The sequence below is a fragment of the Aethalodelphis obliquidens genome, unplaced genomic scaffold, assembly GCF_003676395.1.
Source record: "Aethalodelphis obliquidens isolate GAN/ISIS:26980383/991018 unplaced genomic scaffold, ASM367639v1 scaffold72, whole genome shotgun sequence".
Taxonomy (NCBI): Eukaryota; Metazoa; Chordata; class Mammalia; order Artiodactyla; family Delphinidae; genus Aethalodelphis; species Aethalodelphis obliquidens.
This window is the reverse complement of record NW_020838016.1, coordinates 4,669,662-4,681,895: the sequence shown is the minus strand read 5'-3', so window position 1 is coordinate 4,681,895 and position 12,234 is coordinate 4,669,662.

Genomic DNA, 12,234 nt, shown 5'->3' with positions numbered 1-12,234 from the left:
CAATTAACTTGATTATCTCCATAAAGACCCTATCTCCTAATAAGGGCATATTCTGAGGTATTGGGGTAGAATTGAAGACACAATCCGATCCCTAACACCTTATAGGGTTGTCATGAGGATTAAAATGAGTTAGGTTTTGTAAAGTGCTTAGATCAGTGTCTCACAGACAGTAAGCCCTATACACAGTTTGCAATGATGATGATGATGATTATGATGAAGAAGAAGAAAAATTATATCAACTTGAGAACTTTTGTACTGTGTAATAGTAAGTTGTAAAAGTGGTTGCAAAATGATTTAACACAAAATATAATATGTTTTATAGCACACAAAATGGAAGGAAAAGACAAAACCTATCCAAAAGTGTTTACTCCCTGGTTGCTGTAAGATCAATTTCTAGCAGCATGTGGAGTGTTTGAGCCTAGCTTGTGTGCCACAAAACTGAGCCCACCAGGTGGGCAAAATGAACCCACTGTTAGACAACTCTTAGTTACACTTTCCCACTGCTGCTCACGATAAACAAGCAAAACTCACCTCAGACTGAAAATCAACAGTAAAGGGACAGAAAAAGAGGCCTTGCCTCAAGGAAACTTCTTTTTCTTTTTTTCATTAACTTACCACCCTGAGATCACAGAACCCAGGAAAAAGGTGAGAAAATCTTTGAGTGCATTGTTGAGTTCCAGGCTCAGGGTAGCTTCCAGGATAAATACTATAAATATACATTTATATTGAGTGGGCCAATCAGGAAGCCCTGCATCTTTGCTTGCCCTAAGAAATGGAAATCACTTCCTCCAGGACCCCTGGCAAGTGCACAGAGGCTGAGCTCGTTGAATGAACCACACAATAGTGGCGACTGGTGGGAGACCCTGGAACTGAATCCCAGTGTTCTTCCCCCACAGCTCTGCTTCCATCACTGACTGGCACCTCCAATTTGCCCCTGCGGGCCTGGAGAGGCAACTGCACCCACAGGCCAGGCCTGGAGGTCACTGTGGCCTCAACCAGGCAGCTATTGCTTCAAAGGGCTCATTGAATATAAATGCAGTTATTGCATTTAATGTAATGCAATTATTAACATAGATTATTTTGAATTGGATGAATATTACATCAGATGTATTCAGCTATGAGTAACAGAAAATCTAACAGATTCAAACAAATACAGGCATTCATTACTTGCTAACAAGAAAATGAGAAGAGGGTGATCCTAGGGTTGGTTTGACAGCATAATGTGGCCATCGAGGAACCAGGAGTGTCTATCTTTCCATGCTCCCATCTTTGGCTTGTTGGCTTTTGCTGCCCTGGTACCACTACCTTCTTGCTTCATCTCTCCCATGCAGGGAGGGAGCAGCCCCCTGCTACTGCTGATTTCTGGGTTGTTTTATCCATCCACTGTTTGTCTTCTCAGCAACTCTACCACCTGCTTAAACAATTTCCTACATTAAAATCCTTCTTTCACAATAACTAAAATGACTTTGTTTTCTCAATTAAAACCTGACTGGCCACACAGCTAACACAGTAACAACTCAAATCCTCAGGGAGCAACACTTCAAGAGTGCATACAGGGCTTCCCCGGTGGCGCGGTGGTTGAGAGTCCGCCTGCCGTTGCAGGGGACACAGGTTCGTGCCCCGGTCCGGGAAGATCCCACATGCCGTGGAGCAGCTGGGCCCGTGAGCCATGGCCACTGGGCCTGCGCGTCCGGAGCCTGTGCTCTGCAACGGGAGAGGCCACAACAGTGAGAGGCCCGCGTACCGCAAAAAAAAAAAAAAAAAAAAAAAAAAAAAAAAAGAGCGCATACATACTTAAGGAGAACACGAAGATATTTTTTGGTAGAAATCAACAAAACTCAAAGTAGGCAATAAGAAAACGATACTAAAAATGAAGCATGTGATCACATGATGATGGTAGCACCCTTGACAAGTGAGAAGGTGAAAGAGGCCAGCCCCCTTTCTAGTATGTTCTGTACAGGGCACCTGGACAAGGAGGTGAGTAGGGGCTCAAATTCAGCCTGTGATTCGGTCAGCGCACTATGCACCCTGCGTGGGGCTAGTTTCCCAAGGAAAGGGCACTATTTTATCATTTGCACAAAGGTTTCTCTAATTCTCATTGGCCTTGGCCCTGTCCAGAGTTGCCAAAACTCATGGCAGGCAGAAGAATGAAGAGGAACAGGAAGAAATATCAACAGAGCATAAAATGAAGCCCACCTGAACCCTCAAGAGCTTCGTGTAAGGTTTTTAATGTTCCGAGAACACAAGGGGAAGGAAGTTTTAAGAAGGAGGCTCCCTGTCCAGAGGCAAGGCTGGCGTATAAAATGGAGACAGTCCATCCTCCGGAGGAGCAGAGAGAGGCAGTGCCCACAGCGCCCTGCTGGAAGATGCCTCGTTAGAAGGAAACCCATACGTGCAGCTATTGGGGGCTGCTCCCAATAGCTGCAGCCTTTTCTTTCCTTTCCTTTTCTTTTCTTTTTTCTTTTCTTTTCTCTTTCATTTGGGAAGGTGGCCCAAATTAGAAATTTAGAACCTAGAAAGTCAACTTTGACCTCGGGTGTGGGCTTAATAGTCCCTCTTACAAAATAGCAGAACTCCCAGACAGACCGTTATTTCTGGAAGTCCTCAAAGGGGAGCCTGCCACGTACTCACAGCTGATCTATGCAGCTGACACCAGACATCAGCCCTTCCTTCCTCTGGACCCCACATCTTATTTGTCCGTATCCCCCACCCTTAAAGCTGCTTGCAGGAGCCTCAGCTCCACCAGCCCATGGGGGGATGCCTCCGTCTGTGCTACATGTGCTGTGACGGATGCTTCCAAAGCCACCGTCTTCAGGTGACCTCACAGTGATACACCCTCTGCAGAAGTGGGGAAGTGGTCTCCCCAGCTCTGTGCTTCACCTCATCACCTGGGTCCCAAAGCAGCTCTGCCAGCACCCAGAGTCTACCAAGTGGCCCTATCAACTCCTAGAACACCCCACTCCTGGGCCTGGGCAACCTGAGAAACCTGGGTGCTAGCAGGGACCTCTGTGTCCTCCAGGGACTCAGCCCACAAAGCTGAACCTCCAGCAGACACCATACCACCCACCTCACTTCCTCCTCTTCCTTTTTCCCCTCTCTGGCCACCAAAAAATCCTCTGTGAAGCAAACACTTACACATACTGATGTGTCTAAGAGAAACACAGAGTACCACCTGCATCAGTGGCCAATAAAAGACCCTCTGGTACACTTGGCAGAAGGGATGGAGGTCTCTCCTCGCTGGGGGAAGGCATTAGGTAGGGGCTGTGCAGAGTTCAAAGAAATATGGGCGGAGACATTTCCTGCCTCTGTTTGACCGCCAGGCCTGTAGGTGGCGCAGCAGCAATGCCCTGGAACCGTGGAAGCTCCCTGACAGAATGGGGTTTGGGCGGTGGCCCTCCAGCTCCCTCCCCTCTGCTCTCATCTCTGGACATCTTCTCCCTCTTCCATTCCTTTCTCTTCATGCTCACCTCCCTCCCTCCCTCCTGTTCCTTAGCTCCCGTCATTGTTCTTCCTCTACCTCCCTCCTCATTCCACTTTCCCTCCGGTACCACTTGTGGATAGAACACTTTTCTATAGGCTGTTGGAGGTAAAAAAAGGATTGGGAGACACTGGCCCACCCTTAGGGGTTAGCAAGATATATATATAGAGAGAGAGATATATATATAGAGAGATATATATATAATATATATAATATATATATTATATATATATATATTTTATATATATATATATATAATATATATGTATATGTATTTGCTTGCAGAGCCAAGCAAAAGGGTAGGGCTGAGTCAAAGATGGTTTGACCCTCTAACCCTTGTGCATTCACCTGTTAAGTCAGCCTTGGGGGAAGACATGGCCAGAAAAGATAACCCAATGGGACCCTACTGTATCAGTTCAGGAGACAAAGGAAGGGTTTGAGAACCCTTGCTGATGTCTGCTCAGTGACACAACTGAATTTTTCTAATGAAAAATGAGAAAGCAAAAATTTTTCTTAGAGGGACTCAACTATTTCTTTTTTAAAAATATAATGTTTTGCTTGAATATGTTTTTACAGTCTTTTTAAAAGCCTCACACACATTGTCAGAAGTCCTGTTAGATATAAGACCCCCAAACAGTAAGGAGAACCATAAATACTGTAAATAGGAGTTTAAAAATTCACTCAACAAACTTGATAAACTCAAGTTTTGTATTCAGATAGGAGGAGCTAGACAGATGAAAATTCCTCCTTTCAAGTTGGGAAAGGTTCATCCTAAGGATTTCTGGGCTTGACATACAGGAATTCTTCCCTTTTGTGCCAGGAAAGACAGACTCAGGCCTACAGAGCATAAAGGCGGGGAACCAGCCTCTTAGGGGAAGCTAACGGCTGGCTGAGAGCGTGAAACTTCCCTAGTTGTCGAAATGCATGTCCCAGACAAGACAAGCAAGAGTCAACATCATCTATTCCAATCTGGGAGGAGGAACCAGGGATGGGTAAACAGAAGCTGATTCTTCCTATGTTTTTATATTTCTTTAAGTCTTACCCAAACATAGTAGTCTATCTAACAAACATATATTATATTAATAAGAGTTAACTCTGTAGGGCTTTTGGTTTTTATAGAGCTTTAGAAAAGGAAGCTATATGGTCTTTCAGTCTCCCAGGGCTATGGGAAGCCCAGATATGGACCCTGATGACCCATAGCAGGTACCCGGACTGAAATCACCCTGCTTAGCAGGATGCCTAGAATCACCCAGCTAACCCAAGAGGTAACAACAAATAGCTCAACTCCTACCTAATCGAGGCATGGGGTGAGGGTCCAGAAAACAGCTACCTAATCACACCAGTAACTTAGACAAAGCAAAGGGGAAATAGATAAGAGCACACGTTTTCCTGTTGACGTCCCACAGCTGCTTCCACCCACACCTTTGGATTAAGAATGATGGACAAGAAAACTACCTTCTGCCAATTAATTCCAGAGTGTAATTTGTAGCCTGGGCCCATCCTGGAAGATCCTGGGCTGCTAACAAACCATGACACTGTTTTAATTTCTCCTTTGCCCCCGCACTTTATTAAAACCTGGAGTGGGTTCCATCAAATATCCCTTCAAGGGAAAAACAGAGAGAGGGAGAGAAATGGAGCAACATTTGTCTCAATGCAATATGAAAGATTAGAGTTTGCTGGATAAAGAGGGAGAGGGGAGGGGGTAGAAATTCTTGTGAAACACACGTACGAACAGGGACACACACACAGACACAATTTCTCTTTTGCAATGACCTCCTTATGCCCCATCCATCAGCCTGGGGTTGGCTTATTCTAACTAGCAGATTCCTTTATTCAGTATAACAGGCCCATCAGACACAATCTGCATGCCAATTACTGGCACAGACCCCTTGATACCAAAAAATGTAAATTAGCTGTCAAGGAAAAGCTTCAGCTGGCCAGGTCTCTTTCTTGCTCTCCATTTCCAGCTCATATACACACTCACTCTGCTCAGCACCTAGCTCTCACCAGTGAGTCCCCAGTGGAAAAAGTCATCTAAGAAATACAAACATATTTTATTATTATTAGTATTAGTTGCTGACTTTCTCAGTACAATGTGAAATTCACCAGTGGGCGAAAGCTGCTTAGGGCAGAAATGGGTGAGAGAGGTTGATTTCTGATAATTGCATTTCTCTGGGAGCAGATCAAGGCGTCCCATGAAAGGACATTCAAAGAAATGTGAGGATAAGGGCAAAGAAAACAGACAAGGAATGGGATTCTGTAACCAAGATAACAATGAGAACTTTCACACTTAGGAATGGGCCTAGGCAGAGTTGAGGGGACAGAGGTGAGACAGCTCCAGGAACAAGCCTGCAAGACTGCTTTGCATTCTAATCAGCTATCACAAAGCCAGGCTGCAGCCAACCTAGAGGGCTTCTTATGGACACAGAAACACTCCAGTGTGTTTTCAACCCAACCTAAGCATGCTACCCACAAGGTTTTTGTCCTGCCGCTCCCAGAATCTCCAAAAGAGCACATTTGATTATACAGTTCCTCTTTTCTTTTTCCCAAAATGAGTCACAGAGGTAGGAGTTTATTTTCGACTGCCAAGGGTCCATGTTGAATTTCATTTGATGGGACAAAGGACACCACGTGGATCACTGTGACTTCAGAGTGATACACTGGGAGATTTAGGGCATCCCCTTCACTCAGGGGTGTGTCCAGCCCAATGTCGGGGAGGCCCTCATCCTTAAAATTTTCAGTGAGGAGTATCTCTGTATTAAGAATTTTAGTTGCATGGATCAATCCATGCAAACAACAAATTTTTTTTCATTAAATATTTTCAATATCACACAATTCAATACTTACTCAAAATCTGGATTCCTTCCATGGCAAGTGGAAAATATCTTTACTTCTAAACAAACTGTGTTTTCTTCCCATGCATTCTGGCAGCTAAAATTGTCAGCTAGGAAAGTCTGGAGTTTTTTAGATGCACAATTTTCAGAACATGATGTAAAAAGAGCTTAATTTGTCCAACTGAATGCCTACTATGTTCCTGAGACCTAAATGTGTGACAAAGATTGTAGCAAGAATGAACGAATGCCAGGAGCTAAGCCAGGTACTGCAAATAGGTTGGAGGAGCTCCTTGAGGAGCTTGAGGAGCTCAAGGTCAGATCTAGTTGAAATCCTCATCACTCACTTCTTACCCCTGTATGTATTTTGCAGCTGGCATTAATAAACAACTTGCCCATTTCACGCTTAGGAACTCTTGTATGCATTGCTGGGAAGAAGGCCACTGCATGCAGTACCCTATGAGCAAGTGAAACTAGACTAAGCACAAAGGAAAAAAGTGCCAGGCATGTGTGCTGTCTATTGATTAATTTTAAAAGATAAAAGTGAATACACACATCTTGAGTTGAGTGTCCTGTGAGGAGGTTCAGCGCACATCCCGAGCTGAGGTGTCGGCTCAGCCATTTCACAAGGAACTCTGGTCTGAAGGGCCGGGGGCAAGGCCTCTGCACAGGGGCCGGTATGAGCAAGTGAAACAGACTAAGCACAAAAGGAAAAAAGGTGGATGAGCTAGGCCTGAAGTGAGATTGCCAGATTTAGGTCTTTCCAGATGAAATGTTGATCCTCTAGCAACAGGAGTAATGGAAGATTTCCCTAAATCTGCCCTCAAGCATTTCCTTGATTGATCTGTGAGTATGGAACACTTCAAAACTGAATAGTGTGAAGAGAGAGCACCTTCAAGATGGCAGAGGAATAAGACGTGATCACTTCCTCCCCAAAAATACATCAAAAATACATCTACATGCGGAACAACTCCTACACAACAACTGCTGAACACTGGCAGAAGACCTCAGATTTCCAAAAAGCCATGTGGCTGACAGGGTCTTGGTGCTCCAGCCGGCTGTCAGGCCTGAGCCTCTCAGGTGGGAGAGCCGAATTCAGGACATTGGTCCACCAGAGACCTCTTGGCCCCATGTACTATCAATCAGCAAGAGCTCTGCCAGAGATCTCCATCTCAACGCTAAGACCCAGCTCCACTCAACGACCAGCAAGCTCCAGTGCTGGACACCCCATACCAAAAAACTAGCAAGACAAGAATACAACCCCACCCATTAACAGAGAGGCTGCCTAAAATCATACTAAGTTCACAGACACCCCAAAACACAGTAACAGATGTGGTACTGCCCACCAGAAAGACAAGATCCAGCCTCATCCACCAGAACACAGGCACCAGTCCCCTCCACCAGGAAGCCTACACAACCCACTGAAAAATCCTTACCCACTGGGGGCAAACACCAAGAACAACAGGAACTATGAACCTGCAGCCTGCGAAAAGGAGACCCGAAAAACAGTAAGTTAAGCAAAATGGGAAGACAGAGAAATACGCAGCAGATAAAGGAGCAAGGTAGAAACCCACCAGACCAAACAAATGAAGAGGAAGTAGGCAGTCTACCTGAAAAGGAATTCAGAGTAATGATAGTAAAGATGATCCAAAATCTTGGAAATAGAATGGAGAAAATACAGGAAAGGATTAATAAGGACCTAGAATAACTAAAGAGCAAACAAACAACGAATAACACAGTAAATGAAATTAAAACTTCTCTAGAAGGAATCAATAGAAGAATAACTGAGGCAGAAGAATGGATAAGTTACCTGGAAGATAAAAGAGTGGAAATAACTACTGCATATCAGAATAAGGAAAAAAGAATGAAGAGAATTGAGACAGTCTCCCAGACCTCTGAGGCAACAGTAAATGTACCAACATTCGAATTATGTGGGTCTCAGAAGAAGAGAAAAAGAAAGGGACTAAGAAAATATTTGAAGAGACTATAGTTGAGAACTTCCCTAATATGGGAAAGGAAATAGTCAATCAAGTCTAGGAAGGGCAGAGAGTCCCATACAGGATAAAGCCAAAGAGAAACACACCAAGACACATATTAATCAAACTATCAAAAGTTAATACAAAGAAAAAATATTGAAAGCAACAACGGAAAAGCAAAAAATAACATACAAGGGAATCCCCCTAAGGTTAACAGCTGATCTTTCAGCAGAAACTCTGCAAGCCAGAAGGGTGTGGCAGGACATATTTAAAGTGATGAAAGGGAAACACCTACAACCAAGATTACTCTACCCAGCAAGGATCTCATTCACATTTGATGGAGAAATTAAAACCTTTCCAGACAAGCAGAAGGTAAGAGAATTCAGCACCACCACACCAGCTTTACAACAAATGTTAAAGGAACTTTTCTAGGCAGGAAACACAAGAGAAGGAAAAGACCTACAATTACAAACCCAAAACAATTAAGAAAATGGTAATAGGAACATACATATCAATAATTACCTTAAGTGTAAATGGATTAAATGCTCCAACCAAAAGACACAGACTGGCTGAATGGATACAAAAACAAGACCCATATATATGCTGTTTATAAGAGACCCACTTCAGACCTAGGGACACATACAGACTGAAAGTGAGAGGATGGAAAAAGATATTCCATGCAAATGGAAATCAAAAGAAAGCCAGAGCAGCAATTCTCATATCAGACAAAATGGACTTTAAAATAAAGACAATTACAAGAGACAAAGAAGGACACTACATAATGATCAAGGGATCAATCCAAGAAGGATATATAACAATTGTAAATATATATGCACCCAGCATAAGAACACCTCAAACCATAAGGCAAATGCTAACAGTCATAAAAGGGGAAATTGACAGTAACACAATAATAGTAGGGGATTTTAACACCCCACTTTCACCAATGGACAGATCATCCAAAATGAAAATAAATAAGGAAACACAAGCTTTAAATGACACATTTAACAAGATGGATTTAATTGATATTTATAGGATATTCCATCCAAAAACAACAGAATACTCTTTCTTCTCAAGTGCTCATGGAACATTCTCCAGGATACATCAAATCTTGGGTCACAAACCAAGCTTTGGTAAATTTAAGAAAATTGAAATCATATCAAGTATCTTTTCCAACAGCAACGCTATGAGACTAGATATCAATTACAGGGAAAAAAAACTGTAAAACATACAAAGACATGGAGGCTAAACAATATGTTACTACATAACCAAGAGATCACTGAGGAAATAAAAGAGGAAATCGAAAATGACCTACAAACAAATGACAATGAAAACACAACAACCCAAAACCTATGGGATGCAGAAAAAGCAGATCTAAGAGGGAAGTCTACAGTAATACAATTCTACCTCCAGAAACAAGAAACATCTCAAATAAACAACCTAACCTTATACCCAAAACAATTACAGAAAGAAGAACAAAATAAGCCTAAAGTTAGCAGAGGAAAGAAATCATAAAAATCAGATCAGAAATAAATGAAAAAGAAATGAAGGAAATGATAGCAAACATCAATAAAACTAAGATCTGGTTCTTTGAGAAGATAAACAAAATTGATAAACCATTAGACAGACTCATCTAGAAAAAAAGAGAGAAGACTCAAATCAACAGAATTAGAAATGAAAAAGGAGAAGTAACAACTGACACTGCAGAAATATAAAGGATCATGAGAGATTACTACAAGCAACTATATGCCAATAAAATGGACAACCTGGAAGAAATGGACAAATTCTTAGAAAAGGACAACCTTCCAAGACTGAACCAGGAAGAAATAGAAAATATGAGCAGACCAATCCAAGCACTGAAATTGAGACTGTGATTAAAAACCTTCCAACAAACAAAGGCCCAGGACCAAATGGCTTCACAGGCAAATTCTATCAAATATTTACAGAAGAGCTAACACTTACCCTTCTCAAATTTTCCAAAATATAGCAGAGGGAGGAACACTCCCAAACTCATTCTACGAGGCCACAACCACCCTGATACCAAAACCAGACAAAGATGGCACGAGAAAAGAAAAGTACACGCCAATATCACTGATGAACAGAGATGAAAAATCCTCAACCAAATACTAGTAAACATACTCCAACAGCACATTAAAAGGATCATACACCATGATCAAGTGGGGTTTATCCCAGGGATGCAAGGATTCTTCAATATACGCAAATCAATCAATGTGATACACCATATTAACAAACTGAAGAATAAAAACCATATGATCATCTCAATAGATGCAGAAAAAGCTTTTGACAAAATTCAACACCGATTTATGATAAAAACCCTGCAGAAAGTAGGCATAGACTGAAGTGTCCTCAACATAATAAAGGCCATATATGACAAACCCACAGCCAACATCGTCCTCAATAGTGAAAAACTGAAACCATTTCCACTAAGATCTGGAACAAGACAAGGTTGCCCACTCTCACCATCATTATTCAACATTGTTTTGGAAGTTTTAGCCACAACAATCAGAGACGAAAAAGAAATAAAAGGATTCCAAATCAGAAAAGAAAAAGTAAAACTGTCACTGTTTGCAGGTGACATGATACTATACATAGAGAATCCTAAAGATGCTACCAGAAAACTACTAGAGCTAATCAATGAATTTGGTAAAGTAGCAGGATACAAAATTAATGCACAGAAATTTCTTGCATTCCTATACACTAATGATGAAAAATCTGAAAGTGAAATTAAGGAAACACTCCCATTTACCACTGCAACAAAAAGAATAAAATACCAAGGAATAAACCTACCTCTGGAAACAAAAGACCTGTATGCAGAAAACTATAAGACACTGATGAAAGAAATTAAAGATGATAACAACAGATGGAGAGCTATACCATGTTCTTGGATTGGAAGAATCAACATTGTGAAAATGACTTTACTACCCAAAGCAATCTACAGATTCAGTGCAATCCCTATCAAACTACCACTGGCATTTTTCACAGAACTAGAACGAAAAATTTCACAATTTGTATGGAAACACAAAAGACCCTGAATAGCAAAAACAATCTTGAGAAAGAAAAATGGAGCTGGAGGAATCAGGTTCCCTGGCTTCAGACTATACTACAAAGCTATAGTAATCAAGACAGCATGGTACTGGCACAAAACAGAAATATAGATCAATGGAACAGGATTGAAAGCCCAGAGATAAACCCAAGCACATATGGTCACCTTATCTTTGACGAAGAAGGCAAGAATATACAATGGAGAAAAGACAGCCTCTTCAATAACTCATGCTGGGAAAACTGGACAGCTACATGTAAAAGAATGAATTAGAACACTCCCTAACACCATACACAAAAATAAACTCAAAATGGATTAAAGACCTAAATGTAAGGCCAGACACTATAAAACTCTTAGAGGGAGCTTCCCTGGTGGCGCAGTGGTTGAGAGTCTGCCTGCCGATGCAGGGGACACAGGTTTGTGCCCTGGTCTGGGAAGATCCCACATGCCGCGGAGCAGCCAGGCCTGAGCTGCTAAGGCTGCGCATCCGGAGCCGATCCTCCGCAAAGGGAGAGGCCACAACAGTGAGAGGCCAGTGTACCGCAAAAAAAAAAAAAAAAATACAACTCTTAGAGGAAAACAAGTCAGAACACTCTATGACATAAATCACAGCAAGATCCTTTTTGACCCACCTCCTAGAGAAATGGAAATAAAAACAAAAATAAACAAATGGGACCAAATGCACAGCAAAGGAAACCATAAACAAGAGGAAAAGACAACCCTCAGAATGGGAGAAAATATTTGCAAATGAAGCAACTGACAAAGGATTAATCTCCACACTTTACAAGCAGGTCATGCAGCTCAATATCAAAAGAAAAACAACCCAATCCAAAAATGGGCAGAAGACCTAAATAGATATTTCTCCAAAGAAGATATACAGATTGCCAACAA